At 41.0% G+C, this 18,789-nt stretch overlaps 1 protein-coding gene and 2 long non-coding RNA genes across 5 annotated transcripts in view; 1 reads left to right on the forward strand and 2 right to left on the reverse strand.

The window, feature by feature from the left end:
• Nucleotides 1-11,606, reverse strand: part of CTNNB1 (catenin beta 1) — a 41,368-nt gene extending 29,762 nt beyond the window's left edge. For all 3 annotated transcript variants that reach the window (XM_011286248.3, XM_011286247.3, XM_003992212.5), the window contains exon 1: nucleotides 11,457-11,606. The gene's annotated coding sequence lies outside the window, so the exon portion shown is untranslated. The remainder of the gene's footprint in view (nucleotides 1-11,456) is intronic.
• A 180-nt stretch (nucleotides 11,607-11,786) lies between these two features.
• On the forward strand, nucleotides 11,787-14,461 carry LOC109491580. Its single transcript, XR_002145050.3, has 2 exons — nucleotides 11,787-13,134; nucleotides 13,852-14,461. It is a non-coding gene; the product is annotated as an uncharacterized LOC109491580 (long non-coding RNA).
• Nucleotides 14,462-14,467: 6 nt separating this feature from the next.
• Nucleotides 14,468-16,649, reverse strand: LOC109491579. Its single transcript, XR_002145049.3, has 3 exons — nucleotides 16,278-16,649; nucleotides 15,505-15,584; nucleotides 14,468-15,197 (listed from the first exon to the last, which is right to left on the reverse strand). It is a non-coding gene; the product is annotated as an uncharacterized LOC109491579 (long non-coding RNA).
• Nucleotides 16,650-18,789: the final 2,140 nt, after the last annotated feature.

Genomic DNA, 18,789 nt, shown 5'->3' on the forward strand with positions numbered 1-18,789 from the left:
GGAGTTTACATTCTAGTAGGCTAAGAAAAAAGAAAACAAACAATCAAAAAAACCCAAAATATTACGTTAGAGAGTGACAAGGGCTATGGAGAAACATATAGCAAGAAAGGAGATAGGAAGATGGGGAAGGACTGTGATTTTAGACAGCATACCAAGAAAAAGCCTGATGGAGATGAGGAAGTGAGCCATGATATGGGATCATGCTTGACCAGTTGGAGGAAAAACGTTAACAGCCTGCACAGATAAAGAAGACAAAAGTAGTAAGTGATAAAGAGAGTGTAGACACGGAGGGATTTGTGCTTTTACTGGGTAAGCACCTGGAGGTTTCTGAACAGAAAAGTTACATATCTACTGCTTTGTAAGGGTTACCTCCGGCTGCTGTGTTGAAGATATATTTCAGAAGAACAAAGGTGTAAGTAGGGAGACCAGTTAGGAAGCCTTTGCAGTAACCCAGGCAAATGATTACAACGGTACTGCTATGGTTAGAAATGGTTAGATTTTAGTATTGTTAAAGGGAGAAAAGACAGGATTTACAGACAGGGTTTCCATACTGAGTGTTAGAGAAACAGGAGTCAAGAACAATATGGTTAGGGCTGCCTCGGAGGCTCAGTCAGTTAGGCGTGCGACTCCTGATTTCCGCTCACATCATGACCTCGCCATTCATGGGTTCGAGCCCTGTGTTGCACTCTGCTTTGACGGCATGGAGCCTGCTGGCAGTTCTCTGTCTCTGTCTCTCTCTCAAAATAAATAAACACCAAAAAATGAAAAAGAACAAAATGATTAGAAGTCTGAGTACCTGGCGCTCTCTCTCTCTCTCTCAAAAATAAAAATAAACATTAAAAAATCTTTTTTAAAGAAGTGGGGGGGCGGGGGTCGCCTGGGTGGCTCAGTCGGTTGAGCATCCAACTATAGCTCAGGTCATGATCTCAGTTTGTGAGTTTGAGCCCCACGTCGGGCTCTGTGCTGACAGCTCAGAGCCTGGAGCCTGCCTGCTTCGGATTCTGTATCTCCCTCTTTCTGCCCCTCCCCTGTTTGTGCGTGCATGCTTTCTCAAAAATATATATATATATATTAAAAAAATTAAAAAAAAAAAAGAAAAGCCTGAGTTAACTGGAAAGATAACAGTTCCATTCAGAAACAACTAAGAGAAGCAGCCATTAGGGGAAATTGAGAGCTCATTTCTAGAAAAGTTAAGTCTGTGATACTTCTTAGACACCCCAAAATTTTTTTTCAAAATAGCTGGGTATTAGAATCTAAAGTTTAGGAGAGAAACCCAAGCTAGGGATATAAATTTGGAAGTCAGAAGCAAACAGATTAAATGCCATCTGTTTAAAGCTATGAGACTAGAGAGTGTATTTAGACAACAAAAAGTAAGTCTTAAGACTAAACTCTCAGTCACATCAATAAAGAGATCAGAGAGAAGAGAAAACCCAAAGGAGACTAAGAAGGAACCACCAGCAAGGCAGGAAGAAAACCTGCTGGCAGACATCGTAGCCTAGAAGCCAAAGAAGAAAGTGTTTCAAGCAACTGTGCCAAATGCTACTCATAGGTTAAATGAGATGAGGACTGTTAATTTATAACATGGTGATTTCCTGGTATGGGTTCAAAAGAAAGGGAGAGTGAATAAAAGCAATTGTTTCAAGCTATTTTGTGTGGGTGGTGGGTAAAAGGGGAGACAGGAAGAAAAAACTGTTTCAACATGAGATAAGCAATATCATGTTTGTGTGCTCATGGGAAGAGCCAGCACAGAAGGAAAAACCAATGATGCAGGAGAAGGGAGACTGACAAGAGTGATAATATTCTTGAGACCAAGAAGGGAACGAGATCTAGTATACAAATGAACTGGCTGTCTTGGAACACTACAGTTCATCCAGTGATGGAGAAGGTGAAGCGCACAGTCACAGATATGGGAGCATGCAGGAATTTTTTAAATCATTCAATATGCTTAGTGAGATAGAAAGCAAGGGTATTAGATGAGGAAGAATAGGGGAGAAGGTGTTGGAATGTTAGAGGAAAAGAAAGATGCAATCATAAAAGAGAGCGAACTAACAGACTGGGGACCACTGGGGATGAAGCCAGGGAGAGACAAAGTTGTTGAAAGTGTATATAAGAAAGTGATTATGATTCAATACGAAATCTCAGGTGGGTGTAAGTGAGGGTGAGGGACCCTGAAAAGGTTAGATGGATATAGATTATAGGTTCTGGTGGGGCTGAAGGGCTGCTGGAATTCAAGTATTTCCTAGAGGAGTAAGGCAGTGGGGCACTTGAAATGAGATCGGAGAGGGGGCACCTGGCCCAGTCAGTTAAGTGTCCTGACTCTTGATTTTAGCTCAGGTCATGATCTCACGGTTCAGAGAGTTTGGCCCCACATCCAGATCTGTGCTGGCAGCACTAAGCCTGCTTGGGATTCTCTCTCTCTCTCTGCCCCTCCCCTGCTCTCTCTCAGAATAAAAAAAAAAAAAAAAGAAAGAAAGAAATGAGATTGGGGAGGGGGTGGTAATTAGTATAAGACGAAGCATTCTAGGATATGACAATGGGAACGTGTGGCTGAATTAGAGTGAAAAATGAGATCACTGGAGGAGAAGAAAGAAAGGAATAGGCCAGAACATCTTTTATACCAGTGTTCCTCAAAGAGCCAGACCACGACACCATGAGGAGCCTGTGCCAGATTATAAATCAACATGCTGCTTCCTTTATCAAAAAAGACTTGCTGCAAAAAGTCAGCTGGACTCAACAGTGAATTTAGTGACAGAGGTGATTTATATTCTGGCACAAACCCCTTATCATAATCCTCACTAGTAACAAACAGTTCAGACCAGACGACATTTTGAGTAGCACTGCTCTACACGGACACTGATATCTCCAAGAATTACGACAGAAATAAAAGAGGACACTGAGCCAAGCTAATAAAGTGTTCAAGGAAGGAGGGAGATGACCCTCCTTACTTTTTCTTCTCTTCTCAAATATCCCAACACCTCCCCAGGAAGTCAGTAGATGACTGAAATAAAGAGGGGTAGTGGGTAGTATAATTTGATGGCATGAGAGTCAAAGATCGAAGTTCTGGAAAATAACGGTTAAGAAGTGAATGAAAAACAAAGACACTTTCTCTACCTCTCAGTTTAGTAGTAAAATGTGTGCAAAAAGGGAAAACATTTACCACTGAGAGAGCTGCAAGGAAGTAGCATTATCAGGGGACAGACGAGGTTACAGTTGGAGTAGGAGAGAGAAGGGAACATTCCCAGAATGCACTGAAAATAAAAGGAGTTCTAGGAGTTACATAAGGTACAGTGAGTGATAAAAGGTGGGAGATGGAGACTTAAAAAGTAACGGGATTAGAATCTGGAGGAAGGGATAAGGCTAATACAGAAGAGTTAGGTAGAACTAAAAGAACAAAGTCCTTGAAACCACATGGGTCAGGACTGGCCTCTGACCAGAATATACTATTTCCTCCATTTTATTTTATTTTTTTAAGTTTATTTATTTATTTTGAGAGAAAGCACACACGAAAGCGGGGAAGAGGCACAGAGGGGGAGAGAATCCCAAGGAGGCTCTCAGAGCACAGCCCAACTCAGGACTTGATCTCTCTGTGAAGTGTGAGATCATGACCTGAGCCGCAATCAGGAGTCAAGACACTTAACCAACTGAGCCACCCAGGCGTCCCTCCTCCATTTTAAAGATGGACACTCGATGCAGACTGACAGGGTGTTGAAGGAGTTCCTGCTTAGCTTCTGATGGACGAGAGGGGACTCATCTGAAAAGCAGAGAAGGTTAAATAGTCTTCCTGTCTTGGAGCTTTCTAGAGGAACGTAGTATCTGGGATATAATGGCAAAGGGAGAAACGTGAAATCCTTTAGCATATAGTCAGGGTATTCTTCAAGGAGATCAGTACGTATTCTTACAAAAAAAAAAAGGGATCCAATTAGCTGAGCCTAAAAAAACCAAACTTTAAAATCAAGCAAAATGCGAGAAAACAGACTAAACTTACTAAGCTATCTAAAGAGTTCTATGTCCACGCATACTAGGTGTCCTGTAACATTTGGTGTCCACTTCTGCATCTATGAACTATTAGGGAGATATATGTCTGACACCACTGCATTCTTTCAGTAGCTCAGAAAATAATTTAGGTGTCTCAGCCAGCACTTTCTACACAGTGGAATGGAACTCGACTTGGAAACCTCCACAGTTAGATTGAAAAATATTTCTAAGAAACTCTGGTTCCTGCTTTACACATACGGCACTCATCTAGTATGTGGAAAACTTCAAAGACTTGCTCCCTACACTCTTACCCCCAAACAACTTAATTATACTTAAAAAATAGAGTAGTTTACAACAACCACCCCTCGGTGCAAATTACTACAATCATTTAAGATCACCTTCAAATTGTATTTCCAAGAAATTCTGCAGTCATTTTTATATGGACAATGTATAATAAAATGGGTATATGTACATACACATATATCACAATTATTTAAGCTATCATAAAACCCTTTTAATAAAAGAAGCTTATTAAACTAGCCCTTCGGCCTTTGCACATCGTTTACTTCCAAGTCAAATCAACTACCAGCATTTAAGATAAGACTTATTAATCACAGATATGGTTTGTATGCCACAAGGATTTATGAACTTGAAAGAATGTAGACAGGTTAAAAATCTCTCCCCCTGCCCAATTTTTTAAACTAATTGTTTAACATACCTGTTATGAATCTTGAAAGGAAACTACCGGCATAACAACATGTGAATGACGAAATCACAAGCAGAACTGTGGGAACATTAGTGAAGAAATTAAGAGAGGGAAAAAATAGGAGAGAAAACGGGAAGTGCTATGGAGCATTTTCACCCCAGCATCATCCAGCTGTTCACACTATTCAAACTGCTGGGAATGAGGGGGAGCCTTTTCAACAAGTTCAAAAGAAATCAAAGGCTGGAAATTTCTGGAATATTGTAAGGGAAACTTTACAGTGGCTTGGTAAAGTTACACAGGGATAGGAGGATAGGCCAGGGAGTCAGTACCTCTGAGACAGATGTTTTGTAAAAAGTCCACTGATCAGTTTAGTTTGTATTCTATACCATATCATATAAAATACATTTGTAGCACTATTCTCAGATACTGCTTTTTATAACCAATGTTGTCCTATGCATTGCACTTTCAGTCCAGACATAGCTTGCTTGTCATTTAAACATGTAGTCTGCAGGTTAAACATGTAATTAAACATGTAGTTTGCCAACTTTTCCAACTCCGGGAATGAAAATTTTTACCCTAGCAAAAAAAGATTTAACCAAAATCTAACTGCCTTTATAAATTTATTCAGACCAAATAATAGAATGCCATTAATTTAAATAAAACTTACGTTCAACATATTTTTAATTATCTAAACTTTGTTTTTAAGTTTTGGATTTGCTCTGATAATAGTTGATCTTAAAAGTGTAGACTTCAGGGGTACTTGGGTGGCTCAGTTGGTTCACCATCCAATTTCAGCTCAGGTCATGATCTCAAGATTTGGTTCGTGGGTTCGGCCCCACATCGGGCCTGGAGTTGGCTTCAGATTCTGTGTCTCCCTCTCTCTCTGCCCCTCCCCCACTCATGCTTTCGGCCTCAAAAATAAACATTAAAATTTCTTTTTAGGGGCGCCTGGGTGGCTCTGTTGGTTAAGCGTCCGACTTTGGCTCGGGTCATGACCTCACGGTTCGTGGGTTCGAGCCCCGCGTTGGGCTCTGTGCTGACAGCTCAGAGTCTGGAGCCTGCTTTGGATTCTGTGTCTCCCTCTCTCTCTGCTCCTCCCCCACTCATGCTCTGTCTCTCTCTCTCTGTCAAAAATAAATAAACATTAAAAAAATTAATTTTTAAAAAAAAGTGTAGACTTCAGATAAAAACCAGGAGAACATGATTTAAAGGCATTAATAAAATTTTAGGCTGACATGATTATGTACATGCAGTCACAGTATCTCCAGCGTTTTTAATACCTTCACAGATTAAGTTTTGAGATCTCTTTTAAAAATACTTTAAAAAGCTATAATTAAGATGATCAAGTTGTTATTTTTCCTTTTCCTTGACCCAAACCATCTTATAATTCCTAAACTTAATTGAGTCTTCCAGATTTCACAATCACATGAAAATGTTAAGTTCCTGTGTATAATCAATTGATAGAAGGCATCTTCCAAGTGCCAAAATATAACCCTAACAGTTTAACAATCTTATTTCCTAAGTTATACAAACCCACAGATTCATATTATCTTCATTTCAGAATCATTAAGAACTGTACTCGAAATGGAAGTACTGCAGATGTTACAAACTAGCAGTATCCTGCTAATAGGTGTATTTTATTTGTGCTGAACAGTGTCTTTAAACTTGAATTTCTTTCACCAACATGTGCAAATCAAAGGATGCACATTAATCTGATCCTTCTTCTCTCAGAAAAAAACAATCAGATGATATGACAACATGAACAATACAGTTCATGTGGGAATATACCAACACAATGGCTGGAACCGAAGACTGGCTGCTTAGATGGAACTTGTACTCTCCAATTTCTTGCAGTCCACGGTCTCAGACACCCCATGCTGTCTGGTCCTAGAAACACTGAGAGGCCATTCCCACTATAACAGAAGACCAAACCTACATGGCTTTTGAAAACAATCTTACTTTAGTCACTTATCTTGAATGCCAACATGTTGTATGTCAGCCAATTTCAAGAGATAAATTAAGTCCCTAATAGGTAGACTTTTTCAGTAAACTGTATGTACATGATTTTTAAAGGAACTGTCAAATCTACTCTCATCTCTTATAAAAATCTTGGAAAATTGGGACAGAAGCTATTTGACCTTAGAGACAATAAATGCTGCAAATACTAAGAAGTAACTTGGACATCTAATTCCAAAAATGATTCTTTATGAAGGAATACAATCCATTCTGGAATAACCACTTACATAAAACAATTGAGACATTCTTGCCGTGTTTAAAGAAAAAAAAAAACTCCTAACTATAGTACATTTCTCAAATAGTCAAAAAATCATTAACGTTTCCACAATATTATGCTGAATTCCAAGAGCAAAAATACTGTCATTTCCCTTCCCTACATCAACTTTTCAATTTCATTTCAACCACCCATTATGAAAAAGACATCTAAAATTTTTTCTAAGCCGATGAGTTTTCCGTAAAATTAACATCTGACTTCCAAAAGGTAATTGAGAATACACTTTATTCTTGTTACTAATAATCCTATTTGAAACAAGTATATTCATAAAAAAAAGTGTTACTAACAGAAACATAAGAACTTTAATACAGGAGCATGGAGAAAGGTTTTTATTGGAAAACTTAAAGGGCAAAAAATTAGTGTATCACCACCCACAACTCTACACAATGAGAGCCTATAGTAACTATGGTCCAGAGTTCACATACACTGACTCAGCTAGCTTTGTTTTTATCTAGATCCTCACACAGACATATTCCTTAATAATATAACTGAGTTGAGCACTTACTCATGTTTTATCATGTAATGGATTTAGACAAATTGAGTGATTCAATTAACCTTTGCTGACCATTTTAGTTTCTGTAACTCATTAAGATGGCTAAACACCTGATCTTTTACCCCCAAATTATCAGTTTTTGGTTTTACCATTATGATAACCTACTTAAAGTGACTTAAATATGTGATCCCTATTTTAACTTTGATCTTTCTCCTATAAATATTGGTTGAAATGACATTTTCTCAAGCCAGTCTTTTAATCAGAAATATTAATATGAATAAATTATTCTAGAATTCAAAAGGTTTCCCAATTGATGCTTTCTCATCAGAATTATCCAAAAATAGATTCCATACAAACTTGCTGGGGGTAAAAAAAAAACAAAAAAACAAAAAACCAGAAGCATTACATTATATCCACTGGAGGGCACTCAACATGACCAAAGTATGCAATGAAAACATGCCCTAACACTACTCTCACTCTGCTGCAGCATCAGGTTTGAGGGAGACTCTGGGGGTGGGAATGTCTCTTAAGAGATGTCCACAATTAAATTTTAAAAAGGCAGTTAAACTCTAAAACAGGGTTCCTAATTTAACTGACTTTTCTCTGTTAAGAGCATCTTTTTCTTCAGAGAAAATAGGTTTTATACATACTTTTAAGGACAGCAGGGTTCAAGCCTCAACAGACGGGTCTAAGTTTCCAATTGAGTCAAGCTCAGTCTTGCATGAAACGCAAAAGCAGCATTCTTAAGTCAACAGAAGAAATAACCTTCTCCTGAGTTTAAATGATGAAAAGCCATTGAGTTAATTCCTACTCATTTTCAAGCAACATAAATCACACATTTTCCCTTTGTGGAACCTGAGAAGTATATACTTATTTTAGCCTATTAGCCAGTTATCTAATCACACAATTAGAACAGCATCACATTAACAATGGTCTGTTGAAAAATGAGAACTGATTCTGCAAATCAGTATCCTCTATATTAGGGTACTGGAGGCAGTAGCTACATGCTCTGGAATCCTCAGAAGCAGTCCCTAATCTTTGTTTACTATTTACTTTTATGGTATAAAAATGTTTTCAGTAAAGCTATTTCAACAGAAGATATCACATTCCCAACAAAAAGAGAGTTACAAGAAAACAAAGTTAATACAACTCATGTTTTCAAAAACAATGTCACAAGTCTATATGCACTACACAACAGTTGCTGATACTGGAAAAGTGTGTCCTACTCTAAAAGGCATTCACCCCTTCCATCCTGGGTTAGCAATCAAATCAAGCACACTTCCCACCAAGCTCTAAGTACAAACTTAAAATTCACCCCCTGATTATCAGCAACTAGTAAACCATGAAAGAGAAACAAAATCTTGTTGTAACTGAACAGATACATTCTTTCATTTCAATAACACAAAAGTTTCACTTGGCTAAATATACTTAGTCCATTTCTGGAGTTTTGATTTCACTGCTTCTTAAAACTATAAAAAAGATACTCAAACTTCTGAATTACCCACCTCCCTAGTTTCAATATTTACGCTCTTCTTCCCAGCCTCCAAACAATAAAGACGGGTATCTGCAGACAGTTTTCCTAAGTGCTACACCTTCAAATACCCTTAGAGAAATTGGCCTACTTCATTCATGTCTTCCCTTCTATTTGGGAAGTATCTCTCTGAACACAAGCACACAAAACTTTATTTATCTGAAGAATTTTTACTCTAGGCCTGACTAGTAATAATAGGAAGCTCAATTCAGTTTGAGAAGTTTAATACTTACTCTACACTCTACATAATACTCTCGGCAAAGACAGTAGTCAGATAACAACAATTGGTTCAAAAAAAGAAAACTTTGAATGCTTCTTGACACTTGAACAGTGGTAAAAAAAAACAGTGGTTTTACTTTTTCATTAACCACCTTATTCTTAAAACTTCATTTTCCCTGGAAACTCTTTAAAACGACTGTTCCCCAACCTCTGGGAGAAGAATCCCAAGCCTAGGACTCCACAAGGACTCTAAGTTGCATGCTATACTAAACTTCCTCTTGCATTTCATTTCCCCCTCAAGGACTTCAGACTTGAATAGTCTCAGCATTCCTTTAATCCTATAGAACAGTCTTCTGCAAGTTTTTCAAGTTACTGTTGCAATCACTTTAGGGCCTTGTCCTTGTACATGGCCTTCAGAACAAAGACTAGGTCAAAGTAATGAATACTGGTGCAAACTGAGCAAATTTTGTGAAATGATATTCTCAAGTAACCATAATGGTACTTTTTTTTTTTTTTTTAAATCCAGAGATTTCTGTGGGTTTAAAATAAATACTGCAGCAGCCTGTTTAGACCCAAAACAAAGCCTCCAAAGTAGTTTAGGTCGCTAATCTAAGCGGATACTTAACAGTAGCATTATGTAAATACATTTCAAGGCTTGTCGACTATTTTGCAGGACGAAGACAAGTTCACACGAAGAATATCTGAAGGTACTGAATGTTCAACAACTCACAGTAACGAAATGGCTTCCTAAATTCCACACAAAATGCTTTATAACTCCAACGATCTGAGAAACAGTGGCCCAGACTTTATCAAAGGATAGCCGTCTCTTCAAGTTGATGTCTAGTCTAAGCCACCACTATTCACGACACAAAGCTCTCATTTCACTAAAACCACTCCTCGATTTCCTTTTGCCGACCTCTGCATACCAGCAGGCCAGTCTCTCTTCATTCACCACTCACAAACTCAGGGGGGAGGGGAGACCACAGATGTCTGGAAGATACAAAGTATGGAGACAATGCTCCCTCCGAAAGGGAACAGAAAACCAAGGAAACAACTACACCCAACTGCCAAAGCTTTTAAGTTTCGCGGATTCAGAAGCTGCCTTTGAGAACTTCGAAAGTCTCCGTCCAAAATCCTCTCCCGAGACAAAACACTGAAAGAAGTTGCAACACTTGAATTTCATTTGGTCAATTTTGGAGCGAGGGAAAAATTCACTCCGCTGGAAAGAAGAACGTGCTCCAAAAATCACGTTTAGCTGCCATAAAAGTATCTGAATACACCATTTCTACCAAGATTCTCCTCCAAGCAGTCAGAAGCTGAATCCCGCGGTTCGCTTGATAAGAAACAGTAAAAGCCAGTCGCCCTGGCCCCCGCCCCTATTTTTACAAGGGTCTCACACCCACCGCCGTAAATCCAAGACTCTCAGTACATTGCACGCCGTTTCCACTCACCTGCACGGAACAAGAAAATTTAGGTGCAGGACATGGATTTATTTGTGCAAGCCCTACTGACGCATCGCGCCGTCTGCACTAGGAGTTTGGTTCCTCTAAGGTTTAAAGTTGCTCGGATCCAAACAAGAACCAGTGCCAAACTCACAGAAGCAGGGCATTAAAAAAAAAAAAAAAAAAATACTAACAATTCTCTTTAAGGATTCTCTTAATTCGTTCTCGAGAAACGGAAAGAGGGAATCGGAACAGAAAGTCTCCTGGCCCTATCGGCCCGGCAGATGGGACCTAGGGTGGCGTCCCAGGCCCAGCACCCGTACCCCAACTCCCCGCTGGGGCTGGGAAGGCGGAGCACCCCCACCCTCCGTCCCCACCCCGCCCCCCACCCCGGCCCGGAGCATCCCGAGGCGCAGGGTCCCTCCCCCAAACTCGGCCGCGGCCGGAGCCCCGGACGGAAACCACAGCCTCCCGCCCGCCCGCCCGCCCCCGCCGGCCATCGAGCTCCCGGACGCGCCCTCGCGTCGCCCCCTCCCCTCCAGCGGCGCCCCGGGGGCCCCCGAGGAGCAGCGCTACCGGAACCCGGGCCCGGCCGCCGCCCTCCGCCCCCCGGGCGCGGCCCGCCCCCGCCGCCTCCTCGGCGCCCCCAGCCCGCGCCCCCCGCTCCCCACCCCGGGCCTCCGCGCCGCGCCGGGCCCGGTTCCCAGCCGCCGCCGGGACCGCGCGCCCGCGACGAAGTTTGGCTCCGAAGACGGAGCGGGAGCAGCCCCGGAAGGGTAAGGAAAGGAGCGCCCAAGCACCTCAGGGGAACAGGCTCCTCCCGCCGCTGGAGTCCGACCGTCCTCGGCCTGCTGTTGCGGCTCGGCGGGGACCGGAGCTGCTCCTCGGACCTTCCTCCGTCTCCGCCTCCCCTCGCTCTCCGCTCCTAGGGCCGGGCTAGCGCGGCTGCCACAGACCGAGAGGCTTAAAATGGCGCCGCACAAGGAGCTCTTATAAGTCGCGCAGTGGCCGCTGTATCCTGCCGCCACCGGCGCAGCGCGGAGCGTTCCTCCGCGCGAGGACAAGGGGCGGGGCGCGAGAGAGCGGCGGAAAGTAGTCCCCGCGCCGCCCAGCGCCCGCCGTCGTCCGACCGCCCGGGGCCGGGGCGGGGCGCCCGCGCACTCCCCGGCCGCTCCCCGGAGAGGGACCCGGGGCTGGCCCGCGGTGCGGGTCTGGGGGGCGGCTCGCTAGGGCGCTGTGGTCCGAGGCGGGGAGGCCCGGGGACGGAGGGAGGGCGGCACCCGGAGCCTCTACTGTCCGGAGCCCGGCGCCCCCGCCCCCGCTCGGGCCCCGACCGGGAGAGCCGACGCGGGCTTGCCGCAAGCTTCCCGCTGCCCGCGGAAGGCGGCCTCTGGGCTCCGGCCCTCGGGGGGGGGGGGGGAGGGGGACGGGTGGCGGCGCGGGCCCTGAGGTCGCGGCCGGAGCTGCTGGCCGCCGCCGCAGCCGCCCCGCTGTCGAGTCGAGGAACTCCAGCGGTTTAGGGCTTCCGTGGTCTTTGCGGTCTGGGCCTCATTCTCCCCGCAGGACTCGGCTCGTCTGCGAGCTGCACATCGCCCCAAAGCCCCCCCCCCCCCCCCCCCCCCACTGTCCGGGTCGCGGATCCCGCGTCCTGACCGGTTGCTCAGCCTGAATTTGAAGTGAAACACCGGGCCGGGCCGCCTGCGATCCCTCCTCCCGAAGGCTGTGAACTCTTAGGATGGGCGCCCAGTCCGCAATTCAACAAGTCTTTAGGAGTAAGCGCTGTGAACAAATGACTGATGGATAATGGATTAGCTCTAGAACCCTGTCAATTAGGTTAATTCTGATGGATTCCATTTTTGTATGGTTCCACAGTACTAGTATCAATAGATTTATTTGTGAGCATGTTTCTTTGGAGGAAATGCATTTCTAGGGTATTACTTTTTTGAGAAATCAAGTATGTTGTTTATGGAAGGAGTAATCAATTAGGCAGCTTGTGATTTTTGAAAACTAATTTTCGATTCCTCAAAAACATTTTCTAATTCGTATCAGCAGGCTAAAATTGGGTCTTCCTTTCCCTTGGAAATGTCTCGATTGTCACCCAGCAAGATAGGCATTTGTTTATCAAAGCTGAAACAATCATGATTGATTCAGTTTCTCTGCTGTATTATTTTATGCTTATTTTTCCTCCAAAACAATGGAGAGTGCAAAAAGCAACAGTGAAAGTTGTCTTGGGTCTTTTATCCGTATAATTAATGAATGCAAACAATAGGTCTTTATACATAGGTATGGGCAGGAAACCTACTTATTCACTCATGGAGTAGGATATGTAGTTTTAGGCAAGCTAATGCTCAGGGCCAACATGTTCTTTAAATAATTCTTTTTTCCCCCGTCTTAAAGGTATTTTACTACATACAGCGGTAACGTTTAACTGCTATGACCATACCAGCGGAAAAAGTACACACACTAAGATGATGTTCGGTGAGATCCATTGTCTAGAATTACTTTCTCATTTTTATCTGCGCAAGTAATTCTATAGAATTAAATATAGCCGATGGTGGTGATTAACTCGGCCAGTCAGAATTCAAACAAATTAAACTAAAAAAGGTATTTCATCAAAGCAGTGTTTCTCATGTAAACTCAGAGTGTAAATAGCGTTTCCAGGCACTGACCCCCAATTTTAATCCTCATAAAAAGTATTAAAGAATATACAGTTGATTCAATTAGAGTCATACATTTAAAATCAGATGACTGATTAATCAATATTTGAGCAATTTTTCATGGATGTTTCCTTTTTGTATATTCCCTTTGGAGGGGGATTGGTTTTGTTTGTTTTTTTTTTCTCAATAAGGCACTCTGTTAAAACTGGTTTAGAGATATTTGCACCATTAGGACCTCTAAAGGATAAAAACTCTTCTATGTTTGTATTTCTTTATTCAGATACCAAAATAATTGAAACATTTTCTATAATTTAGATATCTTAATCCAAATTTGGAATTAAGATTTTTAAATCCCTGCTAATATTTTAGGTAAACACCCATGTCATTAAAGGAAATGTAAAATTTGCAACAATGCAGTAAGCTGTGTTTCCTATCAAATTTAAGTGTACTGAAGAATTACTGTGTGACTAGCATTTAAAAATATTAGTTGAATTTAACAGATTGCTCAGAATTTTTATTTTCTTCTCTCAAAAAACAGAAATTGTTCCAATTGTCTCACCAAACATATGAGATGAATAACTTCTGTGCAATAAAGACAAATGCTACCATTAAACCAGTAAGAAATACAAGCATCAAAATACCTGATGAGTTGGTCAAATAATTGCTTTTGTAAAAATGATTTTTCAAAATGGGCCTTGGGCAATATGTTTCATAAAAAACATTTGGTTATCTTTTTACACCTTCTTCTAGAGCCAGCCATTTGGGTTTGACGTGAATTAATCCATTTTAATGCAAAAGACTGCATTAAACAGAAAAAAAAAAAAAAGCTGCAAAAGACAAATGGTTCCAAATTTCAGGCTCTGTGCCTAGAAACCAAAAGTGTCTCCAGCTGGTTTAACAGAGGAAGTATTACTTGTCATGATATTAGACCATTGGCACATCAAGCAGTGATTACATGGATTCTGAATGGAAAGCATCCCTTCACTAAAACACATGATTCTGAATCACCTTAGGCAAAGAAAGAAATGCCCAGCGTGTTTGTGCACTTCCAACAGAAACATTAATCAAGGCAGCACTGTAAAGAAGGCCCATTCACTTTTTGGATAGTTAACTATCAAATCCATTAATTAAACATTTATTGAGCACTATGACAATGAGTTTCCTTGAGAGAGAGGCAAATGAGTGGCCGGCTTCTTTTGATTAGGTCCCTTAAATTAATGTATAATTATAGCTGTTAATCAGTCCTACTTACAAGTAAGCAGAAACAGTAGAAAATAAGAACTGTGTAACGAGGGTGTGGTCTCCTCTGGACTCTATATCCGAACCTCCTGGAGAAGAAACCTCTCCCAGCAGAAAGGTAAGACTAAATAATATTCCCTGCATTTGTAAACAGTCCCAATTCTCTAAGAAGGTGTGTTAAAAATATTTCTTTCTGAACAACGTGAAAACGTTGGGCAATAATCAGATCAGGTTTTCATTTAGCAGCTCATCAAGTGCGCTATTTATGGATTGGGACTTTTGATTCGCAATACATCATCTCAGGGTTCAGTGTTATCTTTTGATTTCTTTCCAGCTGAACAGGCTAAGTAGTTGTAAATACCTCTTGTCAGGCTACATGGTTGGCTATTCTCGCACACAGAAGTAATCTAGGAACCCACTGGGCAAATTCGGCGGAGAGCCACTGTGGAAAGCTTGCATCTGGTGCGCTGCGGCATGAGGGAGGGGGCTGTGAAGGTGGTGGGAGGCGATGGCCATGGTGGTGGCCGTGGCAGCAGCAGTGGTAGCTAGGATCATGGCGGCTTCAGTTATGCCAGGAACACGGTTCCTGCTTGGAGTTAGCGTTCTCGAGGCCTTCCTTGGTTTGACACAACAGTCCTTGCCATACTAAGGAAGTACATACATTTAATGGCTACCATAGAAAGTGTGAAGGAAAAGCAATGGAGATATCATCCATGATATTCAAAGAACACAAAGGTGTATGTTTCTAAGAATTAAGACAAATACCTACCGCTGCGTTGCAAAGAAATCACGCTTTGGAGACATAACCCTCCCCCCGCCCCAACATAGACACACACACACACACACACACACACACACACACACTTCTGTATTAAAAATTTCAAAATGGTTGCAGATATTTCATTCACAAGAAGGTTAAAGGCGTTTCCCATCGCAAGAAGGATTAACTTACCGGAGGATTCTGGGACTGCAGATGTATACTGCGGCAAAATCCTAAATTCATCGAAAAAAATCATTTCTGGACTCCAGCTGCTAAAAATAATAGAATTATAGTAAATCATGGATAAGATTAAAATAAGCCATTTTCACATTCCAAAGTGTTCAGGAAAAAATGATTCTTTTCTTTTAACTCATTTCTTAAACAATGCAAATTTTAAAGTAGCTTTTCTTTCCAGAGCACGCAGCGCCATGAAATCGATAATTTTTGATCTTTCGGTTAGTAGGCAACATGGTGAGCTATTGCAGGGACTGCAGGCAGCAGACATGTTCTTGTCAGCTAAAAATTTTCATATTGTTTTTGAATCCATTGAGATTTGTAGATGTGATATCACCGTGTTTTTTTTTGTTTGTTTTAGCCTGCACTGGGCTATTGGGGACGCAAACTCTCAGTTTATCGACACATACATGTCTATTGCTTTATATATATTAAAAACAGGGAGTCTTACTGGATCTTAAACAAAAAATTATGTAAAAGGAGTGGCTGGTGTGATTATAATCCCATCATGCAGGGTCCACGGTTCCCATTTAGTGAAATTTCGCAGAGGGCAACTTCTTAAGAACATCCCTGCTGTGCAGAGTGAAAAGCATGAACAAACCAAAGACAGAATTCATCTGTGTTTATATTTTACAAACAATGAAAAACCTACTCTTTGTATGCCTCTTTTCCCCCACCTTATTATTTCATGAAAACTGCAGCATTTTCCCCGCCCCCATCCAAACACTCACCACCCCAGCACTGCAGTGTTCCGTCCCTCTCTTGCTTCTCCTTCGTCTTCTTTTTCGCTTTCACAAATTCTGCACGCGCCATCTTTGTGTGGGGTGATTCTTTGCTAATTTCAGTTACCCATTCTCTTACAAATCGGTTCAGAAATAGAAAATTATAGTGCGCTTTGGGGCTTAATTTGCCTAAATTTCTTTCAGTCTTTCCTTCTGACATAGAAAAATGGAAACGACAGGGGGGGAAGCCAAAAAGAGAGATATTTCTATTATTTCCATAACCTGTTGTATACAGTGGTGATAAAAAATATTATTAACATAATAGCAACAGCTGCAGCCTAAATAGAAGCTATGAGATAATTAATGTGCTACAACAAATTAATTTGCTGCAGGTGCCTCTGCTGTGAACTGAGTAACCCATGCCATATAAAGTCTAAATACAATTATGATTCCCCCCACACACTAAAGCAAAAGACAGAGCAAAATGTCTTGTTCAGTAAATATTTTGCATGCCTATTGTAAAAAATAAAATCCTCTCCAGCCTCTCCCCGCCCCCCCCCCCGTCCCCCATCAAGCCATCTCAGATGGTTTAGTCATCAGTGGGTAAGTGTGGAGTTGGATCGGGTGTGTAAGTGTATTAGTGTCTATGTACAGAGATGGAGGTTTTATGCTGTGTCTTAGTTGGAAAACGTATGGACCGGCTATAAATTTCTTTTTAAGAATTAGAGATCGTTTATAATATTTAATAGCCCTATTGGTTTTAAAACAAAAATTAGATGGATTAATGTGTATAGCCAGAAGAAAAATAACTGTGTTGAGGAGTTGCCCATCCGAATTAATCTTTCTAAAAAATCATATATCTTTTAAAAGAGAGAAATGTGTTTGTAGTAGTGTAACACTCTTCACTGATGCAAAAGAGACTTTTTTTTCCCTCTCACTTGCTGTCAAGTTGAACATTTATGGAGAATGGTGGCAGATTATATCACAAGTATATGCCAGAAATACACTGCATCGGGGCAGCTCAGACAGGGGCCTGGAGAAGGTCACAATGCCAGAAGCAAATGTCCATTGTCTGTTTTGCACCACTCAGCAAAAAATAACTTTGGGCCTAGAAAAGTGGAGGAACAGAGAGATTGATTTTTTTTTTTTAACTACCTGACTAAAAAAATTCTCTTTGAGTAAGGCTATAGTCCTTTCTGACTTTTCTTCCAGTTATGCCACTGAATAAAATGACATTCTTGTTTTCACTGTAGCCTTGGTTCGTTGTTTGTTAAAAGTATACATTTTATCGTGGTCTAAATACCCAAGGTTATTGGTCATTAAAATGTATGGTGTTAAATTTCAATTCTACATCCTATTACAAATTAGATTATTTCTTAAATATCGCATATCATTCTACAGCATTTTGATTTAACCTTGCAGACATTTTAGTTCTAGAATAAGATACGAAATTATCCTAACAGAACACTGTTTCAGCTGTACCCAGAAGGGACAGTACACATGCACAAGTTTTCTTTAAAATGGATTTTATTTCCTATATTTCTTTCGGGTGGACAAGTGGTACCTGTCACTAACATCTGATGCAGAGGTACTGCACATTTGTCATAGCATTTCTCATGCGGTGACGGACGTGCGTTTTACTTCATCTTTCTTTTGTTTATACCAAGGCTTCATTCTTCATAATCCATCTTCAAATCTGCTCGTATTTTGAATTTACAATTGGAGAATTTGAGTTGGTGGGGGAAAGAAAAAGAAACAAAGACCATGGGTTCTCTTTAAAAATGAGGGGCAGGAAATGGCCAATTTCTCGGTAAAAATGAGAAAAGTCGACAAGTGTGTAATGTATACATCTCCTCCAGGATTTTCCAGTTATTTTGATGTCAGCTGACTGTGTCGTTCACACAAATGTAACTCTCTGAAATCATATAGTTCTATAAAATCGTCATCTTGAAATCAATTAGGGAAAAGAAAAAGAAATGCTTTAATTTCTGTTGCTTCAACCAGTTGTCCATTCAAAATATTTTTCTTTCCACTATAAGTTGTATTCAAATCTAAGCCATAAGAAATCAAGATAGTAAATGTCTAACACACATATTTTTCTTTCCTATTCATGTTCTTTTTTCATAGCATAATAATCCCTGGTCTTCCAGCCCTTCCTCATAGGACTCTTAGTTTTTGGAACCCGTATTCTTAGATTGCAGTGCAAGTGAGACCCTGCAGGTTCAGAACAATAAAAAAAATGGTTGTTGCTGAAAGCCAACTCGTTTTGGGGTGTTTTGTTACATAGGAAAAGCTAACTAATATAGGTAAGATTCGATTTTTGGCTTGTTTTTACCAATCAGTAATTGATCATCAGTATTGATTAACTAGCGTGATCCTGAGCTGATTGTCTTCTAAAACAAACATTTTGAAAGATTTTGCATTGTGTAGTCTTCTTAGTAAAATAATTTAGAGTATGCACCCTCTAGATGTGTATTTATTTAAATTATACATATGTACTGTTCTCAATGCTTGCATGAAA

The sequence above is a fragment of the Felis catus genome, chromosome C2, assembly GCF_018350175.1.
Source record: "Felis catus isolate Fca126 chromosome C2, F.catus_Fca126_mat1.0, whole genome shotgun sequence".
Taxonomy (NCBI): domain Eukaryota; kingdom Metazoa; phylum Chordata; class Mammalia; order Carnivora; family Felidae; genus Felis; species Felis catus.